General features: G+C 46.8%; 1 protein-coding gene and 1 pseudogene across 3 annotated transcripts in view; one reads left to right on the top strand and one right to left on the bottom strand.

Moving 5' to 3' along the window:
• Positions 1–872: 872 nt before the first annotated feature.
• Positions 873–1498, bottom strand: LOC143844246 (peptidyl-prolyl cis-trans isomerase A pseudogene; annotated as a pseudogene).
• Positions 1499–14857: 13359 nt separating this feature from the next.
• The window catches only part of EPB41L3 (erythrocyte membrane protein band 4.1 like 3), a 163166-nt gene continuing 160407 nt past the window's right edge, over positions 14858–17616 (top strand). For 2 of the 3 annotated variants that reach the window (XM_077352716.1, XM_077352717.1), the window contains exon 1: positions 14859–15076. The gene's annotated coding sequence lies outside the window, so the exon portion shown is untranslated. Of the gene's footprint in view, positions 15077–17616 lie in introns of all 3 variants that reach the window. The other variant, XM_077352701.1, reaches the window with a different exon arrangement.

Genomic DNA, 17616 nt, shown 5'->3' with positions numbered 1-17616 from the left:
CGTAGGAATGTGGCCTGTGGTTTGAAAAAGCTTCTGATTAGGCTTAAAAAGTTGGTCAAACTTCATTTAAATAGCTGACTTAGTGAAAGCTGAATGTAAGAATTCTTATCTTTTCCTTTTCAGGTTTGTGGAAAATGTGTGAGGTGTTTTATTACCATGAAAAAGAGGGTGGTTTTATGCCATTAAGTGCCTAGCAGGAGCAGCTGGAATAGCAATTACCTTGTTGCATTTTATATTCTGTTCCATTTTATTGTATGTTACATCTTACATTGTAACACACTCTGTCAAATTAATAATCTTAAAATAAGATCAGTCTTTCGTGGTGTTCAAGAATAATAAAATTATTAGGGATGGACAGTGACCCTAGGCTTTTACAGTGCCAGCAACAGCAAGCAAAATGTTAATGCAGCAGATCCACCATACAGACAAGCTATGGTATCTGCAGGGAACTTAATGTTGCATTCCTGACTCCAGTGTAATTTAATCTCCGGGGAGAAGAGTGAGCCTGAATCCTGTTGTTCAGTTTGGTATTCTGAGGAAATAAATCCATCTGCAGGGTCTAAAGCTATATGCTGTGCGTATTCAGGGGGGTCATATTCTGGCCTGAAATCCCACCAAAAGATAATGAGATTCAGTTTAGCGGCATCACAGAAACTTTACTGTACATCTCAGAAACAGGGCAGCCTGGCCTTGTTCATGGTCAAGCTGAACATTTACAGCCAACTGCTTCAGAGAAGATATGGTCAGAGTGTGCTGGGAGCTACATTTAAATTCCAATCCCTGAGGCAAATCAAAGTTTCCTGTACAGTTCCTGGGAAAAATCTGCCCATCTAGATCAGCAAAGTTTACTGTATCAGCAAAGTTTACCTAACTTTTTTTTTTGGTTTAAATTGTTTTATTCATTTTGCAAACAAACTTGCCTTCAGTCCAGCTGGACTTCTGAGGGAGCAGAAATTGAAACCCAATAAAAAAGCAGCAGTAAATCAGGAATACAAGGGTCACAGGGGACTAAAGCACTCCAGGTGGTGTGCTCACCCCAGCTACAGAAGGAATGGTTGACTGGTTAAGACAAAGGAGTTTTCTGGCAGCTGCCCACAGTCAGCGATGGTTATCCTCTCACTTGTCTTGCCGTTCCTGGACCCATAGCACTCCATTGCTTCCACAACCTTCATTCCGTCTCTCACCTGGCCAAAGACCACATGTTTCCCATCCAGCCAATCAGTCTTGGCAGTGCAGATGAAGAGCTGAGATCCATTGGTATTGGGGCCAGTATTTGCCGTAGACAAGATCCCAGGGCCTGTGTGCTTGAGGAGGAAGTTCTCATCAGCAAACTTCTCACCGTAAATTGATTTGCCATCTATTCCATTATGCCGAGTGAAGTCACCACTCTGGCACATAAACCCTGGAATGATTCTGTGGAAGCAGGACCCCTTGTAACCAAACCCTTTCTTTCCAGTGCTTAAGGCATGGATGTTCTCTGCTGTCTTTGGAACCTTATCTGCAATAACTTGAATAACGGCGCATATGTTGAGGTAGACAATCGGATTGGCCATGGCGGGAATGAATTGAGTGAAGAGGAGGAGGGGGGAAATAATAAAAGCAGAACTGGCATTAGCACCAGCAGCTATGCTCTACAGGGCTGGGCAGTATATAAATATGAATGAATAAATGAATGAATGAACAAATAAACAAACAAACAAATAAATAAATAAATAAAATGACAAATATAGATCCACTATTGGTCCCTGGCATCACAGAACTTCTCTGAGCATGTGAGAAAGACACACAATTGATTGAATTATGGTTACAATAACAAGTATATTTTATTATTTATCATTCTTAAGAATGAGGTTAATGATTAATATTCTTTCTCATGGCTATGGACAGTAAATATCAGAATAAATTTATTTTTGTTAGCCTATGATGACTTGTTGTTGTTATGTGCGAAGTCGTGTCCGACCCATCGCGACCCCATGGACAATGATCCTCCAGGCCTTCCTGTCCTCTACCATTCCCCGGAGTCCATTTAAGTTTGCACCTACTGCTTCAGTGACTCCATCCATCCACCTCATTCTCTGTCGTCCCCTTCTTCTTTTGCCCTCGATCTCTCCCAGCATTAGGCTCTTCTCCAGGGAGTCCTTCCTTCTCATGAGGTGGCCAAAATATTTGAGTTTCATCTTCAGGATCTGGCCTTCTAAGGAGCAGTCAGGGCTGATCTCCTCTAGGACTGACTGGTTTGTTCGCCTTGCAGTCCAAGGGACTTGCAAGAGTCTTCTCCAGCACCAGAGTTCAAAAGCCTCAATTCTTTGACGCTCGGCCTTCCTTATGGTCCAACTTTCGCAGCCATACATTGCAACTGGGAAGACCATAGCCTTGACTAAACGCACTTTTGTTGGCAGGGTGATGTCTCTGCTTTTTAGGATGCTGTCTAGATTTGCCATAGCTTTCCTCCCCAGAAGCAAACGTCTTTTAATTTCTTTGCTGCAGTCCCCATCTGCAGTGATCTTGGAGCCCAGGAAAATAAAATCTGTCACTATCTCCATTTCTTCCCCTTCTATTTGCCAGGAATTGAGAGGGCCGGATGCCATGATCTTTGTTTTCTTGATGTTGAGTTTCAAGCCAACTTTGGCACTCTCCTCCTTCACCCGCATCAACAGGCTCTTTAGTTCCTCTTCACTTTCTGCCATTAGAGTGGTATCATCTGCATATCTGAGGTTGTTGATATTTCTCCCTGCAATCTTGATCCCAATTTGTGACTCCTCTAATCCCGCATTTCTCATGATGTGCTCTGCATACAAGTTAAATAGGCAAGGCGACAGTATACAGCCTTGCCGAACTCCTTTCTCAATTTTGAACCAGTCAGTGATTCCATGTTCAGTTCTCACTGTTGCTTCTTGACCTGCATATAAATTTCTCAAGAGACAAATAAGATGCTCTGGTATTCCCATCTCTTTAAGAACTTGCCACAATTTGTTGTGCTCCACACAATCAAAGGCTTTAGCATAGTCAATGAAGCAGAAGTAGACGTTCTTCTGGTACTCCCTAGCTTTCTCCATGATCCAGCGTATGTTGGCAATTTGATCTCTAGTTCCTCTGCCTCTTCGAAATCCTGCCTGTACTTCTGGAAGTTCTCGGTCCACATATTGCTGGAGCCTAGCTTGTAGGATTTTGAGCATAACTTTGCTAGCATGAGAAATTAGTGCGATGGTGCGGTAGTTTGAACATTCTTTGGCATTGCCCTTCTTTGGGATTGGAATGTAAACTGACCTTTTCCAATCCTGTGGCCATTGTTGAGTTTTCCAAATTTGCTGGCATATTGAGTGTAGCACTTTTACTGCATCGTCCTTTAAGATTTTGAATAGTTCAACTGGAATGCTGTCACTACCACTAGCTTTATTGTTGCTCAGACTTCCTAAGGCCCATTTGACTTCACATTCCAGGATGTCTGGCTCCAGGTCAGTAACTACCCCATTGTGGTCATCAGGGATGTTAAGCTCGCTCTTGTATAGTTCTTCTGTATAATTTTGCCACCTTTGTTTGATCTCTTCTGCTTCTGTGAGGTCCCTACCATTTTGATCCCTTATCATACCCATCTTTGCATGAAACGTTCTCTTCATATCTCCAATTTTCTTGAAAAGATCTCTGGTCCTCCCCATTCTATTGTTTTCTTCTATTTGTTTGCACTGTTCATTTAAGAAGGCATTCTTATCTCTTCTAGCTTTTCTCTGGAATTCTGCATTCAATTGGGTGTATCTTTCTCTTTCTCCCTTGCCTTTCACTTCCCTTCTCTCCTTAGCTATTTGTAAAGCTTCCTCAGACAGCCATTTTGATTTCTTGCATTTCTTTTTCTTTGGGATGGTTTTAGTTGCTACCTCTTGTACAATGTTGCGAACCTCCGTCCATAGTTCTTCAGGCACTCTGTCTATCAGATCTAATTCCTTAAATCTATTTGTCACCTCCACTGTGTATTCGTCAGGGATATGATTTAGTTCATACCTGAGTGGCCTAGTGCTTTTCCCTACTTTCTTCAATTTAAGCCTAAATTTTGCAACAAGAAGCTCATGATCTGAACCACAATCAGCTCCTGGTCTTGTTTTTATTGACTGGATAGAACTTTTCCATCTTTGGCTGCAGAGCACATAGTCAATCTGATTTCTGTGTTGACCGTCTGGTGATGTCCATGTGTAGAGTCGTCTCTTGGGTTGCTGGAAAAGAGTGTTTGCTATGACCATTGTATTCTCTTGACAAAATTCTACCAGCCTGTGCCCTGCTTCATTTTGTACTCCAAGGCCAAACTTGCCTGTTATCCCGGTTATCTTTTGGCTTCCTACTTTAGCATTCCAATCCCCCATGATGATAAGCACATCACTTTTGGGCGTTGCTTCTAGAAGGTGTTGTAGGGCTTCATAGAACTGATCAACTTCATCCTCTTCAGCAGCAGTGGTTGGGGCGTAGACCTGGATCACTGTGATGTTGAATGGTTTGCCTTGGATTCGAACTGAGATCATTCTGTCATTTTGGGGATTGTATCCCAAGACTGCTTTTCCTACTCTCTTATTGATTATGAATGCTACTCCATTTCTTCTGCGAGATTCTTGTCCACAGTAGTATACCTGATGGTCATCTGAATTAAATTCACCCATTCCTGTCCATTTTAGTTCACTGATTCCTAAAATGTCGATGTTCAGTCTTCTCATTTCTTGTTTAACCATGTCCAGCTTGCCTTGATTCATGGATCTGACGTTCCAGGTTCCTATGGAATAAAAATCTTTACAGCATCGGACTGTCTTTTCGCCACCAGTTACTTCCACAACTGAGCGTCCTTTCGGCTTTGGCCCAGCCGCTTCATTCATTCTGGCGCTACTCGTACTAGCCGTCTGCTCATCCCCAGTAGCATATTGGACACCTTCCGACCTGAGGGGCTCATCTTCCAGCGTCATATCGTTATGCCTATTGGAACTGTCCATAGAGTTTTCATGGCAAAGATACTGGAGTGGTTTGCCATTTCCTTCTCCAGTGGATCACCTTTTGTCAGAGCTCTCAGCTATGACCTGTCCGTCTTGGGTGGCCCTGCACGGCATAGCTCATAGCTTCACTGAACTACGCAAGCCCCCTTGCCACAACAAGGCAGCGATCCTTGAAGGGGGCTATGATGACTAGGATGACTTTATTTTTGTTAGTCTATAATGTTGGTTTGACCACTGGCGATGGTCCATTTGGGCTGGAATGCATTTGGTTAGGATCAATATTTGTCACTTTGGGTGTTACTTTGGGTGTCATTATAGATTGTCAATGTTGTTTGTTTATATTTATCATATTGTATGTAGGGTTGGGCGCTTCAGCATCTGAAGCGGCCACTCGCTCCTGAAGCAGCCAGTGCAGCGTTGGGGGCGGGGGGGGGGAGACGCGGGCGTCGATCCAGGCTGCTTCAGACGCCAAAGCACCCAACCCTATGTGTAGTACAACCCGGAGATACTAAGATTGGCAACCATGCAAGAGATGTTCGGAAGTGGTTTGCCATTGCCTGCCACTGTGCCACAACCCTGGTATTCCTTGGAGGACACCTTTCCAATTGATACCCTGGGCTGGCTGTGCTTAGCTTCTGATATGACAGGATAGGTCTTGCCAAGCTATTTATTATCAGTGATAATTATAGGTAAGGATTTATGGAGTCCAAGTTCAGCCCCTCCCTGAAAAAAAGGTATCTGAGCAAATGACAGGCAGGGAATGTATTTCCTGAAGTTTCTAGGCATTATTTGATGATCAAATCTGCAGATAATTCACAGTGGGATTTTCCTACAGCAGGAAAATGGCTTGCGGTGGAAGAGTTAAATATTTTCTCTCTTCTATGCTAGTTTTCTCCTTTAAATCTAGCTGTTGCAGTTGCAATCTGTTAAAAACTGTCGGGGGAAGGATAATCCTGGTACTGTGTAACAGGCTCTTAATCATCGCCAGCAATTCTGTAAATAGAACCTTCAAATAGTTTTAGATCATTATCATGGTTAAGGTTCCTAATTGTTTTTATCTGTAAATTTACATTTTCCATACAAAAAAATCTAAAATACAATATCACTTGCTGTTTGTTAAATATTATTATCAGGTGAAAGTAAACTGCTGCTTAAATCTACAGAACAAAACTCTTTGGACCAAATGTGACATTTCAGCTGACAAGATAATGGAGAAGGTTGGCAGAAGACACAGACCAGCATCTGAGATCAAAGTGTTATATCGGTGGTATTCCTTTTGTCACTGTGTGTGGTTGTTTCCTCCCATGTCATTGAGGGTAAGGCAGTTTGCCTTCGTAAGCTGTTCCAAGAAATCAAGCTGTCACAAGCATCTGGACACCTTGGAGCACAAATGGTAACTCATAGAATAATGGTGCCATGAAAAAGCAGTGGCCCAGGCAGAAGGTGGCCTTGCAGGCCTCAGCTGAGGAGGCAAATGGATAGATTGGCGTGCTAAATTAAGCTGAAGTTCGGTGACAGCAACCACACCATCTTATGACACCAGCTGTTGTGCTATGTAGAAGACACCTTTGAAAGCTGTTCTTTCTTCAGTTTCTGAAAAACACGAGAACCCTAAAATTATATGTCATAATGAATCTGTTAGGAAGCACCGTGACATTTGCTTTTTTAAACAATCATGACGCTGCCTTTGCACTGAAGTAACAGGTGCATAAAATGATACATTCAGAGAAATCAGGCCAGCTTAACCAGGAAAAATATGAAATCACATTGGAACTATTCATAAAACTGAAGCAATAGTCGCACAAATATTTGATTCCTCTTTACTTCCTGCCACAAACCAACATTTGATGCCTTTATAAAGAAAAGATCCTCAAACTGTAGGAGAGAATAATGCACACATTTGGGGCATTTGAAAGTGATGGTGGACAAGGTGTTACTACTTGGATTTTTTGGAATTCTGTAAAAAAGTTGTCTCAATTAAAAGCAAAACAAAAACTATTTATAACTATTTGGTCTTTTCTTATGTAAGCGATTAAATGCTAGTTAAGTAAAGGGAAAAAAAAATCTTTCCTAGAGCTCATAAAGTTGGTGGCAGGGGGCGGGGGCGGGGAGTGGGGGAGGGGGAGGGGAGCAGTTAAAATATCTCCAAACACTCGCTCTTAAAGGCTGAAGTGCACTTTATGAAAATACTAGCAAGAAAGCCCATTACAAGCAGGAATGCAATGGGCGCTAGGACCCAGGGGACAACAGGAGGTGCAGATCTCTCTCTGTGTGTGTCTCTCTCTCCCTCTCGCTGCATGGCTCTTGGTGCGCCTGGCAGCAGGAGGCAGAGCAGGTAATTAGGGCTTGTTCTTCGGAGGGAAGCAGGGCTGGTCAACAGCTTGGGGCAGCTCTCTCTGAGTCTCTCTCTGCCTCCCTCGCAGCAGGAGTGATAGAAGGGAATGAGGGCTCGTGTTCAGTCTGGCAGGGCTCTGTGTCTCTCTCTCTATCTTGTCTGAGAGGAACGTGGCTAGCATCCAGGGAGGGAGGGTGGGAGGGAGCTGTAGGGGCAGGGCCAATCAGGGTGCAACTAGTGTTGCTGGCTGCACCCTGATTGGCCCTATTCCACCTTGGACAGTTGGACACGTTCCACCCCTGAGGCTGTTTCATAAATATATAGAGGAACCATGCATAAGGATTGTCAAATAAATTACTTAAACCACCGGATTGAAACTGGGAAACTTGTACTGGGAAACGAAATAGGAATAACATTGCAACACACAACATCTCATCCTCTGAACAACTGTGATGGGTTTCAAATAGTTATGTCCTTATATATAAGCTAAAGGCAGGAGGAAAAGAAGAAGACTCAACACAAGATAAATTGACTCAGTGAAGGAAGCCATGGCCTCCAGCTTGCAAGACCTGAGCAAAGCTGTTCATAACAGAATGCTAGTTTGGAGGTCATTAATTCATAGAGTTGCCATAAGTTAGCAACAACTTGATAGCACATAACCCATCCACCCACCGAAAAGTTATATAAGGAAACACAATGAGCCAAAGAAATAGCAGTAGCTTTAAATTAACAACAAAACATCAGGCACAGTTGATTCTCATTTACTCAGCAACTCAGCATGTTTCCATGGTGCAATTCCATGGATGTTGTACTATTTACCCAGCAGAGGGCAGGTTTATCATAGCTGAGTGCTACAGCGGCAGATTCAAGTGGGTAGCTGTGTTGGTCTAAAGCAGAAGAACAAATTTAGAGTGCAGTGGCACTTTTAAAACCAACAAAGTTTTCTTCAAGATATGAGCTTTCGTGTGCACGCATACTTCCTCACATTGTATCTGAATACCTGTACTTTGAATAAGACTTTGTTGGTCTTAAAAGAGCCACTGGAATACAGAGACAGATAACCTAGCTCCCTGCAGGTATTTCATTCCCAGACCTGAGGATGTAGGCCTTGTATTCCCAAAAAAGGGTTGAGGAAAAAGCTCACTTTAAAGATCAGTCTAATGCAGGCCTATAGAACTTTTCAATTAAAATTGCACTTCATACTTCACTATACTGGGAAAGAACTAGGTTGTATTACAGCACCTAATTATACTTGCTTCATCCATCACCATCAACACCAGGCAATACCAGTAGAATCTATCACTGTATTCTGCATAACTGTACCGGAAGACCTTTATTTCTATTCTGGTTTTAATTATCACTGTAGGAGAAGGAAAAATTCAAGTGTATAGAAGTCTGCATCTTATTCTAGTCACTGATATTTCCTTATGTTCTGTAAAAAAAGAAGTTGGGTCTTTTGTTTAACCAGCCCCAGATACATCTTTATAAAGAAGACTAGTTTTTCTTGGCACAAGGAATTCTGAGCCATCACCACCATTCGTCTTCCTGCAGGAAATCCTTCTGCCTCTGCATTGCGTTCCCACCATGAGTTCTGCCAGTAAGGGCAGGCAGAAGAGTCAGGGGTGCGACATGCGGAAAATATCTTCTCCAAGACAGGGTTCAACCGTTTCCTTGACCTTTCAGAGACTGGGGTGGTGTAGTGGTAGGAATATTGTACTAGGATCAAGGAGATTCAGATTCAAATCCTCACTCTGCCATGGAAGGTACTGACTGACTTTGGGTCAGTTGCACACACTCAGCCAGATCCATGCTATGAAGTATAGCCGGAAACTATATATAAAAAAAACAACTTATATACGCAGGCAAACAATTGCTCTTTCTGCCGGTGTGTGCTGCTGGTCAGTGTAAGTTTAAACGGACTCGATCCGGTGGACACCATCTAGCTGCACATTGGTGAATTACACTGTAAGCCCCGATTTTGCTATGGACCTCAAGCTCGGTCCTCGGCAGGACTACAGACACAAGAATCACTTCTGCTGTTGCTTCATCTGTTTTCGCATCATTGGTTTTAGCCAGAGGCAGAATTGCTTATTCAGTATTCAAACTCCTGTTAACAGATTGAGCAACAGGTTAGAGAGTAGAGTGAGCATGGGGTGAGTCCCTGGTGTCTAAGTAAACTGATGGTGTGATTATGGTGATGATAAGTATAATCCAGCAGCACTGTCTATCACCTGACCCCTGGGCATCTTGGTCTGTTCTATTTTAGATGCCCATATGAGGACTTATCCAAAGACCCATAACATGCTGCTTTTTACAGGCTTTGCAAGGGTTAGCAAAGGCAAGGTGAGTCTGGGACACAGCTACTTGCCATTTCTCCCCTCAGGATGGGAAGCAGGATGATATGTTCGAGAGCCCCAGTTTAAGATTTAATTCCCAAAGCATTTTATTTTTTGCATGGATGGCCTTGTAAGGCTCTCTTTAGGAAGCAAACAAGTAGAATCATAGAATCATAGAATCATAGAATCATAGAGTTGGAAGGGGCCATACAGGCCATCTAGTCCAACCCCCTGCTCAACGCAGGATTAGCCCTAAGCATCCTAAAGCATCCAAGAAAAGTGTGTATCCAACCTTTGTTTGAAGACTGCCAGTGAGGGGGAGCTCACCACCTCCTTAGGCAGCCTATTCCACTGCTGAACTACTCTGACTGTAAAAAACTTTTTCCTGATATCTAGCCTATATCGTTGTACTTGAAGTTTAAACCCATTACTGCGTGTCCTCTCCTCTGCAGCCAACAGAAACAGCATCCTGCCCTCCTCCAAGTGACAACCTTTCAAATACTTAAAGAGGGCTATCATGTCCCCTCTCAACCTCCTTTTCTCCAAGCTGAACATTCCCAAATCCCTCAACCTATCTTCATAGGGCTTGGTCCCTTGGCCCCAGATCATCTAGTCGCTCTCCTCTGTACCCTTTCATCCTTCCTCCCTTTTTTGAAGATCGGAATAACATTTGCTCTCTTCCAGTCCTCCGGGACATCTCCAGTCCTTAAAGAGGTTCCGAAGATGATGGACAAGGGCTGTGCAAGTTCTCTGGAAAGTTCTTTGAGTACTCTCGGGTGCATTTCATCCGGACCAGGGGATTTGAACTCATCCAGTGCAGCTAAATGCCTCTCGACAACCTCTCTATCCATGTTAACCTGCCACCCAGACACTATCCTTTGGCTACAGCCATCTCTAGATGTGTCTAAACACTTTAACCTGTGGGAAAAAACAGATGTAAAATAGGCACTAAGCCTTTCTGCTTTCTCTGCATCTTCCGTTAGAGTTTGTCCATCCGCACCCAACAGTGGGCCTATTGCCTCCTTTACTTTACGTTTGCTCCTCACATAACTGAAAAATCTTTTCTTGTTACAATGGGCTTCCCTGGCCAATCTTAGCTCACTCTCAGCTTTGGCCTTTCTGATGATTGATCTACAGTGCCTAGTAACCTGTAGGTACTCTTCTTTAGAGCTCTGTCCTTCCCTCCATTTCCTGAACATTTTCCTTTTCTTTCTTAGTTCCTCTTGAAGTTCTCTGTTCATCCAAATAGGCTTCTTAGAGCTCCTGCAGTGTTTTCGTCTTTCTGGGATAGTCATTGATTGAGCATGCAATAGCTCCTGTTTGAGTAGCGCCCACCCTTCACATGCTCCCTTCCCTTCCAGCATTCTCGTCCATGGTATGACACTCATCATGTCTCTGAGTTTATTAAAGTTTGCCCTACGAAAATCCAACATCCGCGTCTGGCTACAAGCTTCCTTGGCTCCCCATCTCAAAAGGAATTCTATGAGGACATGGTCACTTCCCCCTAGGGTCCCCACCTCCTTCACCTCATCCACCAACTCTTGCCTGTTGGTCAGTATTAAGTCCAGTATGGCTGAACCTCTTGTGGGTTCATCTACCATTTGATAAATGAAATTGTCAGCCAGGCAGGTCAGAAAGTTGCATGACTGAGGACGCTTCGCAGAGTTTGTTTCCCAGCACACATCTGGGAAATTGAAGTCACCCATGATGACAAGGTCCTGCCAGTAGATCTCCAGGGTCTCTGGCAGAGAAAGGTCTTTCTCAGGATGTGCTCCCTGAGACCATTCATGCAAAGCTAATGGCTCTTTCCAGGGGATAGGAGACCAGCTCAGAGACATCATCAACTCCTCCCTAAGTTCGGGGGAGTTTCCTGAGTGGCTAAAGGGGGCAGTGGTTCGCCCTCTCCTTAAAAAATCAACGCTGGACCTACAGGACCCTGCCAACTACCACCCAGTATCGCATCTGCCATTCCTGGGCAAGGTGGTGGAGAGGGCTGTGGCTGACCAGCTCTCGGCATTCTTGGAGGAAACTTCGGCACTCGATCCATATCAGTCGGGCTTCCGTCCTGGCCACGGGGTGGAGACGGTGTCGGTCGCCCTTTTGGATGATCTCCGTCACCAGCTGGACAGAGGTGGGTCGGCCGTGTTGGTCCTTTTGGACCTATCGGCGGCCTTTGACATCGTGGATCACGACCTTCTGATCCATCGCCTCACTGGCACGGGGATACGGAGCACAGCCTTGCGCTGGATACTCTCCTTTCTCCAGAACCCGACCCAGAGGGTTGCAGTGGGGGAAGAGTTCTCGCGTCCCTACGGACTCCCTTGGGGGGTACCGCAGGGTGCAGTCCTCTCCCCCACGTTATTTAACATCTTTATGCACCCTCTGGCCCAACTGGTACGGAGTTTTGGGCTGGGTTGCCACCAGTACGCTGATGATACCCAGCTCTATCTCCTCATGGATGGCCGCCCAGACTCCCCCCTGGAACCATTCGCCAGATGTTTGGAAGCAGTGACTGAATGGTTCAAGCAGAGCCGCCTGAAACTCAGAGTCGCCTGTGGCTGGGAGGCAGAGGGCAGGACCAGGCAGCACGCCTACCCACCCTGGCAGGAGCGCAACTTACCATTGCGCCCCAGGCCAGGAATCTGGGGGTGACCATCGATACCTCCCTATGGAGGCTCAGGTCAAGAAAGTAGCGTGTCAGGCATTTTTCTATCTTCACTAGGCCCGACTACTAGCACCCTACCCGTCCCCTGACCACTTGGCTACAGTGATCCATGCGACAGTCACCTTCAGAATAGATTTATGTAACTCGCTCTACGCCGGCCTACCCTTGTCTCTGATCCGGAAACTCCAGCTAGTAAAAAACACAGCTGCTCGGGTCCTCACTGGTACACCTTGGAGGGCCCATATCCAGCCTGTGCTGAGACAGCTGCATTGATTGCCAAATGCTGCCCGGATCAGGTTCAAGGTTCTGGTTTTGACCTTTAAGGCTAAACGTGGGTTGGGACCCACATACCTGAGGGACCGCCTACTGCCCTATATCCCCCGCAGGGCTTTACGCTCGGTGGGGGAGAATGTCCTGATCGTTCCTGGCCCTAGAGAAGCGCGCCTGGCCTCGACCAGGGCCAGGGCCTTTTCGGTCCTGGCCCCTACCTGGTGGAATGAGCTCCCAGGTGAGCTGCAGGCCCTGTGGGATTTACCAGCTTTCCGCAGGGCCTGCAAGATGGAGCTCTTCCGCCAGGTTTTTGGTTGAGGCCGGGGTCAGCGAATGTGTGCCAGCATTCCCCCCCTGGACCTAGTAAGTTAGATCTCCTCCCCACCCTCCCTGCCGCTCTGATAGCAGGGGATAGGAATAATGAGAGCTTCCGCCATGTTGGGATTGTTTTTAAAGTCTTTTAATGGGTATTTTAATGGGGATAAGACTATTGTGACCCGCCACAAGCCTACGGGGAGTGGCGGGAAATAAATCTAAATAACAATAACAATAATATGACCTCCCTCCCCAGGTTGTGTAGGGATGTGCAAGGGACAAAAATCTATTTTTGGGATTTGGTTATGTTGGACTAAATATATTTATATTGGCATTTCCTGATATTCCCAAATTCCAATATTCAGTAAATCTATTACATCCTAGGGAACCATTAAAGTAAATGGCAAATCTATCTTGGGCTATATTCAGTGGTCTGGGTTGAGGTAGAGGCACCAGATTTTAAGCATAGCTACTGGAGCCTCTCCTCAGAAAAAAAAACAAAAAACGTAAGTTGCAAAAAGATTGGACCAGGGGGTAAATTATATGGGCACTCAAATAAGGTATCCCCATCCTCCATTGTTTCCAATGAGGGGGAAATAGCAAGGCAATACAAGCACAGCAGACTAATCTCTGCAGTAGGAAGTGTGTGTGTGCAAGGCCAACCAGGGCAATGTGCACAGCAGAACCAGTGCTGAAACACAATAGGACTAAAGTCAAATCTGAGAATCTCAGATGACATTAAAGAATCTCTGAAGTAGAAACTATGGGGAGGGGGGAGATATGTCTGCAAGGACAGCAAAACTAGTGCCCAGCGGCAGAACCCTGGGCCATTGTGGCAAATGCTAGCTCAGCAGTAGCACTGATGTCAAGCACAGAATCACAATCCGAGCAAGAAGGGGGATCTCAAGGATTGCAGAGCCAGTGCAATAGTGTCCAGCAGCACAACCCAGTGCCAGACAAAGGTCTTTCACGTCACATACTGCCTGGTCCTTTCTAACTGGGTAAGGCCAGAGACTGAACCAGGGATCTTCTGCATGCAAAGCAGACTCTTCCACTGAGCCACAGCCCCTGTCTAACTACATAGGTCTGGAACTCCTTGTCAGTATCAGTTCTGTATGGCAAGATTTATAATTTGATTCTTGGGTTCATTTCCTATGTACTTCTGCTGACTGTGTGTCAGAGAATGGATACTGAGCTTATGGATTGCATTAGGTGTCTCTTCTGTTAATGGGGCAGGGTCCTACCTTGTGTTGCTGTAAGTAGTTTGTTCGTGCTTGAGCTCTAGTAGGCTGAATTCTTGGACTACTGTATAGCTTTCCCCACCTGTAAATCTAGTGAATGCAAACTTTATTTCCTTGACCACATGCTGTATTGGCTTATCATCTTTAGCATGATTTGTTTGCTTATCCACTCTTTCTGCGGTTTCGTCTGCTGTGCATTCACTGGTTGTCTTTGGGATTAGTCGCAGCTTCACACGTCCCTAGATGCTTAATTACTGCCCCATAACTCGCATATCGTGAGGCCGCAGCTTTGCTTGCATGCCGCATTTTGCATTGCACGGCGGTTATTGCCCCCTTTCTAATTGTTGCAATCTGAATTGGCCGAAGGGGCGGCGAGGGAAAGCGGCGACCATGCGGGGATTCGCTTGCTGGCCAGAACCACACGCATGCCATCGCTGCACCACCACGGCTGCCTGATGCCCACGAGCTCTGCCCTGGGCACGCCGCCCTCGGCTCCCGGTTCCCGCTTGGACGCCAACTGCTTCTGCCGAGCACCCTGGCGAGCGAAGGACACGCCGGATGAGTGGAGGCACGCCACCCGACCCGCTTCGTTTCGCTTCTCTTGTGCAGAAGCCAACTGCGGGCCGCCGGGGAAGGAGGGGAGGGGAGAGGCGAGCGGGATCCGACGGCGCGCCAATGGGGAGGCTCCTCGCGGGAGGAGGCGTGGCTCTCACGCTCGGGTCGCTCGGGCGGGCGGACTCCGCGGACTCGGAGCGCTGCCGCTGCAGGTGGGGAAGGCGTGCGGGCGCCGCCGCTGGGGTTGGCCGTGCGCTCGCCGCGCGTCGGGGCTTCTGGGCGCGAAGAAGAGCTCCGCAGAGCCCAACAAGTGCCGCTGCCTCGGAGGCGCCGGCCGCCGCGCTCCTTCCCGGGCCACTAGCGGGGCTGGCGGAGTCGGCGCGGGCTCTCAGGTGAGACGCCTTCCTCCCCCTCGCCTCTCCTCCTCCCCCCCTACCCGCTGTCGCTGCCTTTGGCTGGCAGAAGCGCTGCCCCGTCCTTGCGTCGAGGTCAGCGGGCAGGGCTGAGCGGGGCCACCTGCCGAGGGGCAGAAGGGACGGACCGACCCCTTCCCGGGCGCGGGTCAGGGACCTTGGCGCTCGCCTCTCTCCCCGCCCTTCGAGGCGGCCGCTTGCCCGGTCAGCGGCTAATCCTCTCCGAGCCTCCCGCGGCCCCCCCTCTGCGGCAGCACGCTGCTTCGCCGGCGGCCCGGCCCGGCCCGGCCACCGCGCCCCTCCCCCGCCCAGAGAGGACCGGGCAGCCGCCCGACATCGGCCGAAGGGCAGTTCGGAGGCAGCGGCAAGAGCTTGGGCTCCGGGAGGCATCCGTGTTCAACGGCCAGGCTGCTGGGCTGTTGCTTAAAGCCCGAGGGGAGGCATGGAGGAGCTGCTCTTTTGATATACGCTTCGGCTTAAAGGCTTCAGCCTGCTCGTTGAACTCTGTGGCGAATCTCTTCTCCTCCCGGGGGCCGATTCGGAGAGTGTTCTGAAAGCAGAAGCGGTGATCTGTTCCTGTGTCCATAAAGCCCCTGGTCTCCCTCTGTGCCCATCTTAAAGGGCGTATGATATTCTGTAGAAGATTAAATCTTACTGGGACAAGAAGCTGTAATATCCAGCATAAGGATTTGTGGAAAGGGATGGCCACGGATTAGCAGAGGCAGAGAAGTGTCTTCCTAAGAATAGTTTTGCAAAGGTGCAGGGCCTGACAGCTCTTGGGTCAGTATCTCCCGCCCCCCAATGCACATGCTTTTCTGAGTTGAAGGTAGTTTGCAGAATCTAGTTTTATATGGTCGCAGAGAGGAGGGAGCAAGAAGATCCCCTGCAGGTATTTGGGAATGTGAATTGTATCTCTAAAAGGATAAAGCTGAAACTGCTTCCATGGTCAGTGGAATGACGGAATCAGTTTCTCCTCCCTCCGTCCTTCTCTGGAGCATAGCTGAGTCATTGCTTGACCGGAATGTTATTCTGCAAAAGAAATCCTAATGGCATGGGCAGGAATTCTTGCAGAAGGGCTCAGCTGGTCCCCTGTTCACATGTCCCCTTGTCAGAATGAGGTTCTTGCCTCTTTCACATACAATTTCAATGCTGGTATAGGGAGAGACACTGGACGCCCTGTAGTGCCACCCATGGGACAACCACAGTTGGAGGCCACAGGGAGGTTGAGGGCAAGGCATGATAGGGGCATAACACAGGGAGGAACAGTCTTGGCAAATGTGCATCATAAGAGATCTGCCGCTTCAAGGAATGATTTTGCGATTGGCTTTGAAGAAATGTAAGCTTGAATTTGTGCAGGTGACATTTGTTCGGGACCTACTTTAATGTCATGTTGATTAAATAGAGAGAGTTGTGATGTGGGTTTTGTTGTCATGTGGATTCCTTTTTCCGTTTCTTTATCCTGAATGGTGGGCTTTGCCTTATACTTTCTTTTGTCATTTAGTTCAAGTTACCTACCATTTCAGAGAATAGATTAATATGGTATTAGTAAAAAGAGGTACTTGATAGCAGGGAAAAGTCTTTTTTACCTTGTTGCGTTTTCAGCTGCTATGTTTCATGTGTACAATCTCACTCTGAGCCATCCTTTAATGGGCTCCCATTTCCCCGGCAATTATGTAAACATTCTGATAGAAAGAATGCTTGCTGGCTCCTGGGAAATGAAAGTCAGTGAGTCACGCCATTATATATTTTACTTTTCAGCATCCCTTGTTCGGGGATTGCTCCCTCACCTCACAATGCCCACACACTGGAATCAAAAGAATGACAAGGCTTTGGAGATAGCTCGAGTAATCAGCATAGCCCTTTCCATCTCCAGCCGCTCTTAGCTATGAAAGAGCTGGAACACATACTACAAAGGGTCTGCCTTATCTGTAGTGGTAATTAGGAGTCTTTTTTTAGTAAGCTAACTTTGGGGGTTCTTTAACACTGGACTGTTTCCAAGAAGGCCTGTGATTCTGTTTCCCTCTGTAGGACACAATTGTTATATACACTGCCTGTGCCTCCCCTGCAGTTCAGAGGCATGACAGGGCGTTGCGCTTAAACTAATTGCCGATTGTCCGAGTATGTTGCTGAGGTGATGAGACTTATGGTGCGAATAGCAGCACTTCATTCGGATGAAGGCGAGGGACTAGTAAGAGAAGTTGGTCAGGCACGTTAATTGCAACCTAAGAAAAGGAAGAGTGTGAATTCTGCTGAAAGCTGTCATTTCTGAAGGACAGCACAGAGCTTGGGTAGGGCTGTTGTGCATTAATGATTATTAAAGATCAGAGTACAAACTGGAAGGCTGCCTGAGCAGATTCAAGGGGTGCTTTGCCAGTGGCCAGGAGCTCCAGGTGGCTTCAGCAGCATTGGCTTTACCCTGCATTTTCTCCCAGTGTAGTTAGGATCCAGTACAACAAACAATCCATGGCTTAGTGGGTGAGCATCTGCTTGGCATGCAGAACATCCCAGGTTCAATCCCC

The sequence above is a fragment of the Paroedura picta genome, chromosome 9 (assembly GCF_049243985.1).
Source record: "Paroedura picta isolate Pp20150507F chromosome 9, Ppicta_v3.0, whole genome shotgun sequence".
In the NCBI taxonomy this organism is placed as follows: Eukaryota; Metazoa; Chordata; class Lepidosauria; order Squamata; family Gekkonidae; genus Paroedura; species Paroedura picta.
The sequence above is the reverse complement of the archived record's forward strand: the minus strand, read 5'-3'. Positions and strand labels throughout refer to the sequence as shown.